Here is a 15682-nt window from a genome sequence, read left to right as displayed (position 1 = left end):
GGATGTGGGGGTGTTGCTGGGTGCTCCAAATGTCCTTCTCTGCCTTTGAAGACCAGTTTGGCAGCCCTCCCCCTTCCTGCCTCACCATCTGCTGAGGGGAGATTCTCTCCCCCAAGCACATTCCTTTGTGTGAAGCCAGGCCACTTCACACCTCATCAAGGCAGCCTGGCAGAAGCTGCTGCAGGCTGGCCAATCAGAGCACAGCAGCAAAAACAATGCAGAGCTGAAATTGGCAACTTTTTAGGTAAAGTCTAAACTTTTTACCTGGACAAGTTATATTAAATCCAACAACTGGAAGTTGTGGGATTTATTACAACAATCAATTTGATACCAAATGCTTGGTATGTAACATTTAAGGAGACTTTAAAATTTAAAATAAAGTCTGCCCATTCTAGCCTATGAAGGCCATTTACTTCAATGAGGGAAAAACGAATTTGGCTGTTTTTACCTCACCAGGGCTTATAAATCTATTTTGATAAAGACCCTGCTTATAGTTACATGGCACCCAGCCCTAGGGGCACATAGGGCACACCTTAGGGGTGACTTATATGTAAAAATAAGGTAGTTTAAGACTTTGGAAGTACCTTTAATTCCAAAGTCGAATTTGCATATAACTTTAATTTAAAAGCAGCCAGCAAGGCAGGCTTGCTTTTAAAATGACACTGGGCACCTCAGCAGTGCACCTAGGTGTGCACCACCTATGCTGTGGTCCCTAAACCTACATGCCCTACCATATACTAGGGACTTATAGGTAGGTTAACTTAGCCAATTATAATTAGCCTAATTTGCATATCCATTTTACACAGAGCACAGGCCCTGGGACTGGTTAGCAGTACCCAGGGCACCATCAAAGTCAGGAAAACACCAGCAAAAAGAGGAAAATGGGGGCAAAAAGTTATGGGGCCTCTGCAATCAGCCCTGTTTTCTCACACAAAATCAAGCACATTGATGCAAGCACCCATCTGGCCTTGACCTCCATGCACGCCCATGACATTTCACTCAAGTGCCACATAAATGGAATACAACATGTGGAGCTAGATGCTGCAGGACAGTCACCCATACAGTCCTACATGTTCATTACTTAACAGGGATGCAAAGTCTGTGTGTGAAACTGATGCATCACTGTTCTGTGTGAATTAGGGTATGACTTGCTGACTAAATTATGACACTGGCCACCTCCAAATCAATTTTTGTCATACATGTAGCAACAAATCACCTTGTTCACCTTCCCATGCCTATTGCACAGCACACAACTCCCAATATATGACTGTCCACCACTGAATGTCTAACTCTTCCATGGAACAATATGTCAACCTCCAGTCAAGTCACATATCAGATCACATGCCAGCACATCATATCTTGCAACACAGAGGAGTCAATCACAACAGCTGCAAACACAACACAGGACAAACATATTAACACTTATTGGATACATCTGGGTCCTCACATTAAGCCACTTCACCAATTGTGTAGGGAGCTGGTCCACCTGTAAAACATGGAAGGGTGCTCAATGTCTGCTCACTGTACAAAACCTGGAACAACGAATCACTGTGTGTGACATTTTATATGATAGAGCTGGACATCAGGCATGTAGACACCCCAACAGACATACAACTGCAAACATGCATTGACACTGTCACTCCAGTGAGTGATAGACACACATGCACTGTCCCTAACAATCATGTGGTGCAAAACATGATTACTCAATGTTGTGCTTAATTCATTCCAGAGGGTACTCCATTTCATCATTTGTAATTGGGAGGCACATGCAATGCCACATTCCTGTTGCATTGCAATACCAGTGACTCAGGTATTGTGGCTTGTGTATCAAGGGACAATGAGTAACTGTGTGATGCTCATGTGGGTTGATTTGTGTTTAGGAATTATTGTACTTTCAGTGGTCCATTATAGGTGTGCCAGTGTTGTATGTAGGTTACGTATGCCATATTGGCAGTGACCCAGAGCCGTATATGCTCCCACATGATGGAAGTGATCCTGTGTCTTACTTGATGACAATGTTACACTAAACATGGATTGGCCACTTTTCTGATTCAAAACAACAAAAAGATGTATGCTGACAGTGTCTTATTTGATCATCCTTGACAGAATGCATGGACACAGGTGTAGTTATTGCACCTGAAATGTGTTACTCTGGGCCCTGTGTACCTATATCAGGTATTGCAAATAATACTTTGCCAGAATCAGCAACTTAGAATTTCCAAGTTGGGTGATCAGTGGTAGTACAACCGAACTAACACTGTCCGCTAATAAAAACATGGGTCAGCAAATGTCCTACTTCTCCAATCATGATGAGGTAGGTTTCTATTTGAAAGCACTGTGGGAATGGTGGCACTCACAGGAATGCTGGCCTGCTGATCTTAGCATACCACCATGTCTGTGACAGCCTTAATACTGAGAAGTTGACATTTGTACAAATGCTGCTCTATGTCAGCAGGGGTGTACCAAAAGTAAAATAACAACCTATTTCATCACTAAAATGGTGTAATTGAAGCAGTCAGTTGTCCCTTGCATAAAATCATGCTAAAAAATAGTTTGTGAACTTGCATTCACAAAGAGCAGGGATCCCATGATGACCCATTCACTTTACAAAATAGGTTGGCTATAAAGTGACACAGATAATAACTGCAAAAATTCAGTACCAGCAATTGCGCCCAAGACAAAAAGGTTGTTGGGCCTTGCTACTCAATGATAGGATTTCAATGCCTACTCCGAAAAGCCATGAGATGATTCTGTTTTGTGCTACTGCAATGTGGTAGCATCCTGGCACATTTAAACTTGGCCATGTGAAAGATTATCTGTCCAGACGTAAACACACAGAAACAATGAACTTAGGGCCAGATGTGTCATTTTTTTGTGTTGCATTTGCTTCATTTGTTTACGCTACAGCTATGGAAATTAGCAAAATAAATGTGATTGTAGCAAGTGTGCTATACATTTGCGTGTAGAAATAACGCAAATGCAGCACCAACAAAGTAGAAATATGGGCCCTAAGATAATAGCGGAGGTTAGGAAGATCTTTATACGTATGGCCATGGATACTGTTCAGACATGGTTAAAAAAAACTGGGGACTACATTGGTTCCTTGTATTACCATGTGAAATACATCCCATTCCTGGTACACTCACAGGCCCTGATTCATAATTTTGTTTGTGCCGCATTACCATCATCTATTGACTCAAAAGCGGCACTAATTTACAAGATAAATTAGTCTTTTTTAAGTTTGCACAGCTTTTGCGTCAACAAATGAGGATAATGTGTTGCAAAAATTGCATAAATCAGGGCCACAGTTTGTTCAACTTGCATTCCACATGTCCACAAACATTGCATGCAGCATGTCACAAAATCTGCTACTGTCACATATTAGTCAATTTTGTACTCACCAACAGGGCCACCAATCAGCACACCCAGGTGGTCCAGCAGGTCCTGCTCTCGGGCCAGCAGGTCAGCCCAGCGATGCTTCGGCTGGTGGTCGTTGCACTGGCTGTTGAATATGTGATGCAGGTGGAACAGCACCTTTGCCCACCTGAGCCTTCTTGCGTACGTGTGATAGCCCTGTATCACCCGGCCCCCAGCCTCCAACATCAGTGGGAGGAAGTGGCACACCAGCCACACAAATGCCCCTAGCTCCTCCTCACCTATTCGCCCCAGCCGTGGCCTTCACAACATCTCAACAAAATTAGGAGAGAAAAGGGTAAGGAGGGAAAAATAGGGAATGGAGGTAGGAAAAGGAAACTAACCCACAGACAGTCCAACAATACCCCAACTAACAACAGACTCCCAACAGTACAAAGACAAATCTAATTACAATAAATGACAAAAAGACACTAAGGGCCTCATTACAACTTTGGAGGAAGGTGTTAATCCGTCCCAAATGTGACGGATAAACCACCAGCCGTATTACGAGTCCATTATATCCTATGGAACTCGTAATACGGCTGGTGGTATATCCGTCACATTTGGGACGGATTAACACCTCCTCCAAAGTTGTAATCAGGCCCTAACACAGGATACCATAGACACTTACAAACACCAAAATACAATATCAATAGCACACAGGATACAAATTCACAATATTCACGGAGACAACTCAAGACACAGCCATACAGTCTAGAATAATCACAGACTGCAAAGTGAAAGTGAAAGTACACCGACTGTACCATTTCTGCAAACAGGTTACATCACTTCCTGCCTCAATTGCAGGACTTTTTTTTTAATTGTGTGTAATTTTATGACGCTAACGGGGTTTTTGTCAAAATTTTTTACGCATATGCCTGAAAATTCCCCTGCATTCAAGGATCAATACAATTTAAATGGATAACCTCTTTCCTGGGGTGCGGTGGTGAAATTAACGCTAGGGACCAATTGGTGTATAATGTGTGTGAGCATCATTTTATAACACATATGCATTATATTTTTACGCATATGGGTCTTTTTTTACGAGTTTGCATAACAAAATCTGTCTTAAACTGTGTTTGTGTGATTTTTCAATTTTTAACATGCATGCAACCTATAACTATACAAAGAAAGGATGGTATGACCTGCAGTGTGGGTTCTAGTGTTTGGGCACATGTGGCAGACCATACTACTGCGGCTCATAATACTCATGTTGTTGTGCAGGATTAGCTCTCTTAACTGACACAACAGCAACACAAACTTTGGAAATAAAATAGGTATTTTCCAGTTTGAGCAGGTGTTGCATCAATAGAAGACAGCTAGGCCACGCTACTAAAGAAATAGACTCATGGCCTGTGTGTTTATTTCGGTGAATTGTCTGTTCAAATTATTGTTGTGCCTCTGTGGGAACGTCATGAGAAAAAATTGGCGTAATGTGCATGTATGAATGTGTTATAAAAGTGTATAACCATCAGATGCCATTCATTGAGGTACATCAGTTATGATATGTGTTTGTAATATCTGTTACGTCTTATGCTGTGTGTACTTGCTTGACTTTGGGGACAAAACCTTTCCCATGACTAACTATACACAGGAAAGATCAAGGACGGTTGATAATGGCTATGTCAGATATGTTACCCCTCACATGTAATGAAATGTTGGATACCACTTCATGGATCACTTGTGTGTATACTACCCATGAGTCAGGCATTTGAACATGCTAGGTAGGGACAGTGTTTGTGACACAGGGGCTCAAATCCAATCCCAAAATTGTTATGTACATCACTGTTTGAGTCATGTAAATGACCTATGTTTCTCCTGTGGCTGTGGAGGAACAGCAGACCATGCTGCATGTGTTCACATATTTCCAGTGGTTCATTGAACAAAGGTGTCCAGCTCAAGTGTGTGGCCATGTGGACCCTGTGTCAGTTTTGGCCTCCATGTTGTCACAGTTACGTGCAGGTCTAGTCATGAATCTGTGGAGCCAGCCCTTGAATTATCGGAGTATCCTTCAAAGCAGATTTGACAAAAATCCAAAGACCAACTAATGACACCCATGGAGATAGTCCAGCTATGGCACAGCAGAACTTTTAGAAGGCTGACGACAGAGCAACGTTGGTGTGCTCAAATACGTTATGGATCAGTAATAGGAAACAGGCAGGTTTCATCACAACATTTGTACACAGGGTTGGCTCTAAAATGTCCACTTCAATAGGGAACATCAGTGCCTTTGTGCTGATTAATCTCACAGCTAGTCACTGCGCAAGCCCCATCAAAAGGTGGTGGCAGAAGTGAATCTGTGTCTGGACCGTCAGGGCACAAACATTGTTTTGTATTTACATGTACATTAGCAACCCTTGTTTGTTGTGCTGAAGGCACAGTACCAAATCCATGCATACAGCCATAGCACACTGTCACTGTTTGGCACTAATGAATACATGCAAAACCAGACAAGGGATGGGGGCTGCTTTAGGCCATTTGAATACATGTCCCAGAACAGAATACGATAAGTAAACTGATTTAACTATACTATACATTTGAGGATTCATCGTAGACATACCAGACACAATACCCCAGAAGGAAACAGAGGGCATGGAAAGCAACTATGAGACAAATGTAGCCACAGGGAGCCTCTATGGTTAACGCAAAGACTGGAACCAGTCTGGCTAACAGGATGCAGGCTCTGTCAGGAACAAGCATGAACAAGGCAAATACACAGTGAGCAGACTATGACTGGGACAATCAGGAACGACACTGTGGGAACAAAAAACAATTTCTGCTGTGGTCTGAACTGTTACACAATCCCCCAAGGGCTGTGGTACACTAGTGATTTGTATTCCAATACACAACAAGGAGATTCAGAAAATGGCAGCTTCTAAGCAGTTCCAGGCAGCAGCAAGGGCAGGGCAGGTTAAAATGGCTGGTCTGCATGGAAGTGCTCACAGGTGTGTGCACCTTCAGTCTCTCACGAGTCCTGAAGAATGAGAATGAGAATCAAGTTAAAAGGGCCAACTGGACTTTTCACATGGGAAGCAATGGACAGCTGATTACAAGTCTTACCGACTACCAGGCAGTGCATTGTCGGACCTTAAGTCCATGCAGACTGATGAACTATGACTATGGCATGCCATACTGAAGAGGGAAGCACACAGGAGTCAGAATGGGAGTCTGAGTGAGTGTAGATGAAGATTCTCAGGTACAGATAGTCCATTTACAGCGCCCCCTAGAAAAGGGTGGGGAGAGACTTAAAACATGGCAGTGGCAGGACTTATTATAGAGAATGATAAAACATTGCATTTTAACCTATGTGTATGTAGATGTAAGATAAGAGGGATTGATCTAAATAGCTTTGCAATATTACTGAAAAAAAACAAAAATAATGCATCATGGTAGTTGAAAGCATTTCAATTAAACATTGACAATTTGTAAGGCAATCATACCTAGAAAAAATATGCAGTAGAAATAAACTGACTTTTCTTATATAGAACATATATCAGTAATTTGTTCAGAGGTTTTGAAACACTTACTTGCACCATAACATATTAGAAAATTTGATGGAGACCTGTAAACTTAAATAAAAACAGAATACATTCATGCAAAAAACAAGGAAAACATAAATGCGAATCATGGTGAAGAGAATACACAACTATTAGTTAAATGAGAGAAACAGAAAGAATGCAAGACATGTCCAATATTAAGCAAAGGTTACATAATGAAATCTAGGTTTATATGTATGAAGATGATGGGAAAGACATTATCAACAGATAAAATTAAATGGGAAAAATGATATCTAGGTTTAGTGAGACAAAAGTATAACTTACCAGTCTCCAGTTGTAAGGGGGATGAGAGAACCATCACAGGTGATACTTCAAGCCAGGGAATGCACTCTCCCCTGATGATCATTTCACCGCTTCCACATTTCATCCTGTGTACGCAGGTTGTATGCTGCTGCATTCACTCCGACAACTATTCTGGACCATGTGTGCCTTTTCTGTGCTACGGTTGTATTTTTGTTTGTGCTCCAAAAAATTGTGGCTCTACTGTAATGATTTCACCCACGATGGCTGGCAATTCTCGTGAGAAGGTAGCCTTTTTCTAGCATTGTTACCCCGACTTTTGGTCTGTTTGTGAGTATATGTCAGTGTGTTTTTACTGTCTCACTGGGATCCCGCTAGCCAGGACCCCAGTGCTCATAGTGAAAACCCTATTTGTCAGTGTGTTTTATCTGTCTCACTAGGGCCCTGCTAGCCAGGACTCCAGTGCTCATAGTTTGTGGCTTGAATGTGTATACTCTGCTAATCAGAGCCTCAGTGCATATGCTCTCTCTGCCTTTATATGTGTCACTATAGGGTAGTAAAGATTTCAATTGGCACACTGGAACACCCTTATAATTCCCTAGTATATGGTACCTAGGTACCCAGTGTATTGGGGTACCAAGAGATCCCTATGGGCTGCAGCATTTCTTTTGCCATCCTTAGGGAGCTCAGACAAACCTTTACACAGGACTGCCACTGCAGCCTGAGTGAAATAATGCACACGTTACTGCACTTAAGTAACTTAGAAGTCACCTATATGTCCAACCTTCACTTGCTGAAGGTTAGGTGGGAAGTTACTAAGTGTGAGGGCACCCTTGCACTAGCAGAGGTGCCCCCACATAGTTCAGGGCCATTTCCCCAGACTTTGTGAATGTGGAGACACCATCACAAGTGTGCACTACATATAGGTCAATACCTATATGTAGCTTCACCATGGTAACTCCGAATATGGCCATGTAACATGTCTAAGATCATGGAATTGTCCCCCCATTCCAAATCTGGTATTGAGGAGACAATTCCATGCATCCTCGGGGCTCCACTATGGACCCCGGGTACAGCCAAACCAGCTTTCTGGGCTTTTCTCTGCAGCTACCGCTTCTGCCACCGCACAGACAGGGTTCTGCCCTCCTGGGGTCTGGGCAGCCCAGTCCCAGGAAGGCAGAACAAAGAATTTCCTCTGAGAGGGTGTGTTACACCCTCTCCCTTTGGAAATAGGTGTTGAAGGCTGGTGAGGGGTAGCCTCTACCAGCCTCTGGAAATGCTTTGGAGGGCACAGATGGTGCCCTCCTTGCATAAGCTAGTCTACACTGGTTTAGTGAACCCCCAGTCCCTGCTCTGGTGTGAAACTGGACAAAGGAAAGGGGAGTGACTACTCCCCTGTCCATCACCGCCCCAAGGGTGGTGCCCATAGCTCCTCCAATCTGTCTCAGACCTCTACCATCTTGGATCCAGAGGTGGGAGGGCACTATGGAGGCCTCTGAGTGGCCAGTGCCCGCAGGTGACGTCAGAGACCCCTCCTTATAGGTGCTTACCTGACTAGGTGACCAATCCTCCTCTGAGTGCCATTTAGAGTCTCTCCAGTGGGCTTTTCCTCAGATAAAAACTTGCAAGAATTCACCAGAGCTCTTCTGCACCTCTCTCTTCAACTTCTGCTGACTGCTCCAGGACGCCTGCAAAACTGCAACAAAGTAACAAGAAGAATATCAGTGACATTGTAGCACCTAATCCTGCCGGCTAGTGGTGCATGCTTTGAGAGCTGCCTGCCTTCATCTTGCACTGGAAGCCATGAAGAAATCTGCCGTGGGTTGACAAAATCTTCCCCCTGCTCCAGCAGGCACCAAATTTCAGCATCACTGGTACTCTGGGATCCCTCTCATCCTGATGAGCGTGGCCCCTGGAACACAGGTGGTGGACCCAAGTGACCCAGACTGGCCAGTGGTCCAACTGTCCAAATTTGGAGGAGGTGAGTCCTTGCCTCCCTTCTCCAGACAGTAATCCCGTGCACTGCGTGAACTGCAGCTACAAGGGCTTTTGTGCAAACTTCCACAAAATCCTTCATGCACAGCCAAGCCTAGGTCCCCAGCACTCTGTCCTGGGATGCTTAGCTCCCTGATTTGATCTCTGGTGTTGTGGGACCCTCTTTTGCAGTGTTGAGATGACCGCTGTGTTCAGACTTCTTGAACACGTGTTCAAGGACATCTGCGGGTGATACCTTGTTGTGTGTGGGCCCCTTCTGTCTCCTCTCCCAAGTGGTGATATCCTGGTCCTTCCTGGGCCCGGGAAGCACCCTTTTTCTTCAACCGTGACTCTTGCAGCTAGAAAGGATGGTTTGTGGTATTTTGCCAAGGAAACAACTCTGCATCCTCCAGCACTCTGTGGGACATCTTTTGCACGAAGGCGAAGTTCCTAGCATCTTTCGTTGTTGCACAATCTTCAGCTTCTTCCATCCGGAGGCAGCCATTTTGCACCTTCATCCGGGGTTTAGTAGGCTTCTGCCCCCCATGGACACTTTCCCGACACTTGGACTTGGTCCCCTTCCTTTGCAGGTCCTCAGGTCCAGGAATCTATCTTCATTGCTTTGCAGTCTGATGTGGTCTTTGCAAAATCCTCTATCACAACTCTAGTGTGTTTCTGGGGAAATAGCAGTACTTTACTCCTACTTTCCAGGGTCTTGGGTTGGGGTATCTTGGACACCCATATTGTTTTCTTACACCCCCAGTGACCCTCTACACACTACACTAGCCTAGGGGTCCATTTGTGGTTTGCATTCCACTTTCTTAGTATATGGTTTGTGTTGCCCCAGGCCTATTGCATCCTATTGTATTCTACAGTGTTTGCACTACTTTCTGACTGTGTTTCTTACCTGATTTTGGTTTGTGTGTATATTTTGTGTATTTTACTTACCTCCTAAGGGAGTATATCCTCTGAGATATGTTTGGCACATTGTCACTAAAATAAAGTACCTTTATTTTTAAGAACTCTGAGTATTGTCTTTCTTATGATATACTACCTACATGATAGTAGGAGCTTTGCATGTCTCCTAGTTCAGCCTAAGCTGCTCTGCTATAGCGGCCTCTGTCAGCCTAAGCTGCTAGAACACTACGATTCTACTAATAAGGGATAACTGGACACGAAGGAGCAAAAAAAAACTGAATTCTGTGCTGTAAAATAGGTCTGCTGCAGTGGAATGGCAAATGATCATGGTCTGAAATGGAGTGTGCTGTAAAGCGTGGTATATATGTGAAAACAATTAGCACATCAGGTGTGTGATGCTAGAATCCATCCAATAGCCACTGGCATAGTACAATGTTGAACGCTCCCCACAACAGAATCTCACTGTCAGGTGTCTACCACTAGGACAACTACAGCACAACTGTGAAATCTAAATATGTTCGGCAGAATCCTGCCACTCTGATGGCAATGGAGTAATGTTAGCCAGCATAAGAATCTGCTGCATTGTTGGCAGTGACAGAAAACACGGAGGTTCAGCAGATACACATCTAAATTGGCTGGGCACCAACCTGTCAGATTGATGGAGTTGTTGTAAATTCTGAGATGGAAGAATGACGGGAGTCCTCAAAGATCTTAATCGGGCCTATGTCACAATTACGAATCCACTATGGGAAAACTATTACAAGAAAGCTTGTTATAATGACAAAGAAAAATACATATTTATATTTTAAACTAGGATTTATTATTACAAACTAAGGACTTCATTACGAGTTTGGAGGTACATGGACTGCCATGGTGGTAGCGTAAGTCTAGCCACCATTGGCTTGCCAGTTGGACAACCATATTAAGATGCATGCTATTCCATAGAGGAAATAGTGGGGTGGTCCCACTGACACCTCCAGGCAGCGCAGACCGCATGCCAATGAGCCCATCAGTACCAGTATTTCTGCTGGATACATTATGATGTTGGCTTCTACCAACATGACCGGGATAGTCCAACTACCACATGCAGACATGCAGACCAGCGGAAACAGAGGCATAAAAGGCATAAAAGGAAGGAACGCATCTTTAGGCAATGTCCTATATCCTGTGCTGCTATGCACCCGATCACACATGTCCTGCTGCTGCTGTTGCTTATAGATGAAGCCCAACATCCATGTCACAGTGGACACAACTGATGGTAAGTCAAAACACCTACCCATGTCATGTAGCTCGCTAACAGATCGAGTTGCTGCCGTCCACTTGGTATATAGGTTACGTTACGTGTAACAAGTACACTTCTCCTTGTATTCCAGATCGGAGTCATACTCTGTGAATGACCCATATCCAGGCACATGATATCCCTTTTGGGCACGTCATAGACACTGAACTGCCACACTCACAAAAACATGCATATGCTCCTCACATTTTCAGGGACAGTGAAGTGTACCACAAGATTGTGTGACAGAAGAGCCACAGCACATCTATGTCATACATTAATCAACTGACACCTCACATTGATCACATGCCATGGACTGTTGTGACAAATATCCCAAGGTCGCAATGGAAATAATACCTGCACAATAGGGATGGGGCATCAGGAACACTCCTGGAAAGACACTGACCTGATACACATATAATTTTTCACATGGCCAAAAACATACTCCATGTATCTCTTGGACAAACAATAGAAGAGTCCAATGAAATGCTGTATTGCTACATACACTACGTGCATGTGACAGCACTACGTGCAAGGTAAACAGTGGTGCAGAGTGTGGACCATTGTCCTCTGCTTTCATTGGCCTTCGCTTCCATTTTGGTTCACGACTCCATTTTGTCGAGTCTGGTTCGGTGCGTAAGGCACTGTTCTGTGTTTTTCCACAAGCTTCGGCAAGCTGAAGGGTGGGGTGTTTTTCTGCTCAACTTCGCTCCATCTGCCTGGTACGAAGGGGGCTATTTACATTCCACGAGCTATCAGTTAGAACAACAGGGGGATGCGCCTGTACACAAGGAGGAATGCAAGCTTCACCTTTGAGTCCTCTCCTGGGAACTTGGCCCGTTCTGAGGAGACGTCTCGAAGGGTGAACAAGGTACCGCCGATTGCACAATTTGTAAAGGAGGGGGTCTTTTTCTAGAAAAGACTCCTGGGCGTTAGTAAATACTATAAAAGTTGGGGGCCTGGATGGGCTGGTTTAGGAACTCTCTTCTGGGTTGGACGCAACGCCAGGAGGACTGATTGTCCCGAACAGAGGCTCCCTGTGTCAGCTGATTTGGGTTCCCCAGCTTTGTTTACGGCGGAGGGATGCAGACGCTCTTTTCGGTGAAGCTTTTCAATTTATTAAGTGTATTGTGTGTGCGCGCGTAATATGTACTTATTCATTTTCATGCTATTGAGCATTGAAGTATATTGTGTGCGCGCGTAATATGCACTTATTTTACAGTAATTTTCATGCTATTGAGCATTGAGGTATATTGTGTGTGCTTGTATTATATGCACTTACTCTTGCAATTATTCACAGAGTGCTTATATCTTTATCATTATTCTCATGTTATTCTCCTGATGTATATATATATATATTAGTGTGGGTTTAGTTTTGCTAGCTGAGAACTTGCCCCTTAAATAAACTTGATTATTCTACTTACGAAGGTGTTTGAGAGTGATTGCTTTACATTGTGCCTTAAAATATCCTGAAGTGCATAGTTTTGATATTCTGAAGAGTAAAGCAGCACAAATTGGCGTAGTCGTTTGCAGGATTCGAAAAAAAAAAAAAAGGGAAAATGCTTAATAAGATCAAAGCGAGCTCAAAAGCAGGTTCTCATGTAGCAAATCCAGACATAGAAATACCGGGGTGGGAAACCGCTCCATATAAACTTTTAGCTCAGGAATGGTCACGTTGTGCTGGTTTGTGTGAAAATTGGAATGCGTGTATGTTAAATGTGGAACCTGAAGATCTTCTCATATGTTTACGGAAAGTTTCAATTGACAAGGGAAGGGAGGTTTGTGCGTTGGGGAGGCGAGGCTGGATCTTGCTTTCTGCGTACCGAAAGTTGTATGAAAAATGTTTACAGTTACAAAAAGACCACGAGCAGCTGGAGAAGGAGTTAGTGGAAGCCCGAAATTCCTCTACCATGCTAGCTTGTCAAAATAAATTATTAAGTGATAAGTTGGAAATGTACCAACTGGTTGCAGAGAGAACGGCTGTTAGCGTAGCTAAATATAAACACAAGAAACGAAGAGGGAAAGTTAATAAAAAGAAGGTGCATTTAGCTATCTCTCAGGCAGGATTAGCCTTTGACCCTGAATTTTGGGATGGAAACATCTGGGATACATCTGATTTTTCAGATGGGTCCGGGGGCGATGACTGCCAAGATGTTAGACAGGAGAAGACAGAGCGCAGGAATGTTGTCCGTGCGCAGCCCATATATCGGCGAAAGTTACAGCATAGCCCAGCTAATCCTGGAGGGGTGATGTTGGATGCCCTGGAGGATTATACACAGCAAGAACTAAGTGATGTGATAGACAGATTTCGACAGAGGTCTGGGGAAACATTGCTTACGTGGTTGGTGCGGGTGCACGATATGGGGGGCCAGGGGGTCCAATTGGATCACGGCGACGCCCCGAGGCTTTGTATGTTAAGTACAGACCCGGTTATTCAAAATGAGTTTAGAACCTATCCAGGGAATGGTCCCATGACCAATTTGTTAGAGCTAGCGGCGCAAGGGTGTGCTCAGAAGTATCCGACAAAGTCAGACTGGCCGCCTAATGATAAACCTTGGTATACTTTGAGAGATGCAGTACAGAGATTGAAGGAAGAAGGGATGAAAACAGCTATCTTTATGGGTAATGCCCATGATTTGATGAATGGAATTTTAAGTGTGTCTGTGCGAAACCGGCTGATTAGGGCCGCTCCTCCTGCATATAAGCATGTCATCATGACTTTGTTAATTAATCAGACGGGTAACCCATTGTCTCAGGTGGTAGAAGCGGTGCGTGAGTTAAGTGATTTAGGAGAATGGGCTAAGCCAGAGAGGAATTCACGGTCTGAGAATAGTACTGATAACAACAGGGTGACAAGGCGAGACATGTTTCAGGCCTTGATGCGAGATGGGGTGACCAGGAATGAAATTGATGGGATAAGCACCAAGGACATGTGGGAAATATACCGCAAACGCGGTTTGGATAAAAAGGAGGGGAGTAGGAAAGGGAACAAGAAGGATAACAAAGTGGTGAACCAGAGAAAAGCAGGAGGGGAGGAGGGTGAGGGTGAAAAGGGAGAGAGAGGGAGAAAACCCCACAGTAGAGAGAGATCCCCAGAGGACGGAAATTGGGAGGAAGAGCACCGAAGCGCAGAGGGAACCCGGAGCAGGGAGAGAGACCGGGAACTGACAGGTTCTGGGAAAACTCGAGGAAGAGAGTGGGAGAGGGAGCTGGTAAGCTCAGAGAGGTTGCGAAGCAGAGACAGGGAGGAGGAGTTCCCTGAGAATTACCGCAAACTGTATCCAGATTTGACTTGGGCAGACTCTGATGTGCGCAGAGTGAAAATAGATTAGGAAACAGGCCAAACTCCGGTGCAGGGATGGGCTCGCAAAGATAACAGACCTCATGTCAAAGTAGAAATTTATTGGAAACGTGGAAATGTTCAAAAAGTTCGAGCCCTCGTTGACACCGGAGCGGAGGCCACTTTGATTCATGGCAATCCAAGAAAATTCAGGGGACAGTACTTCACCATTACGGGATTGGGCGGAAAAGAAACCCCGGCAGTGCAGATAGTGGTTCCCATGAAAATAGGGGCACTTCCAAAGAAAGAATACACTGTCCTGATTGTGCCCATTCCCGAATACATTATTGGAATTGACATTTTAAAAGGGATGACCCTACATTTGGAAGATGGATGTTATCAATTTGGTTCCAAAAGATTTATATCAATAGCCGCCGCAAGGGTGGGGCTGTTGAAGATTCCTCCGGTAACACTTCCCCAAGCTACTAAGGTGATTCAAATGAAACAGTACAGAATACCGGGAGGACAAGAGGAGATTAGCCAGACTATACATGATTTACTAGAGGCCGGGGTAATAGTTCCCATCACCACTGCGTGGAATAATGCCCTCTGGCCTGTTCGTAAAAGTGATAACAGTTGGAGGATTTGCATTGATTATCGCCAATTGAATAAACATACACCTCCTCTGACTGCAGCGGTCCCAGACACCATTACCTTGATTGAGAACATACAGAAACACAGTGGGACTTGGTATGCAACCATTGACATTGCCAATGCCTTCTTTACGATACCAATAGCTACTGAGAGCCAGCCTCAGCTGGCATTCCAATGGGCGGGGCGTCAGTACACCTTCTGTAGATTACCCATGGGGTATTTACATAGCCCCACTATCTGCCACCGGCTGGTGGCAGAGCATTTGGATGAAGTACCAGTGGTTCCTGGAGTGCAAATTTCTCACTATATAGATGACGTGATGATGCAGGGAGAGACGCAAGCACAGGTGCAAATTCAGCTAGACAGGGT

This window comes from Pleurodeles waltl, chromosome 4_1, assembly GCF_031143425.1.
Source record: "Pleurodeles waltl isolate 20211129_DDA chromosome 4_1, aPleWal1.hap1.20221129, whole genome shotgun sequence".
Taxonomy (NCBI): Eukaryota; Metazoa; Chordata; class Amphibia; order Caudata; family Salamandridae; genus Pleurodeles; species Pleurodeles waltl.
The sequence above is the reverse complement of the archived record's forward strand: the minus strand, read 5'-3'. Positions refer to the sequence as shown.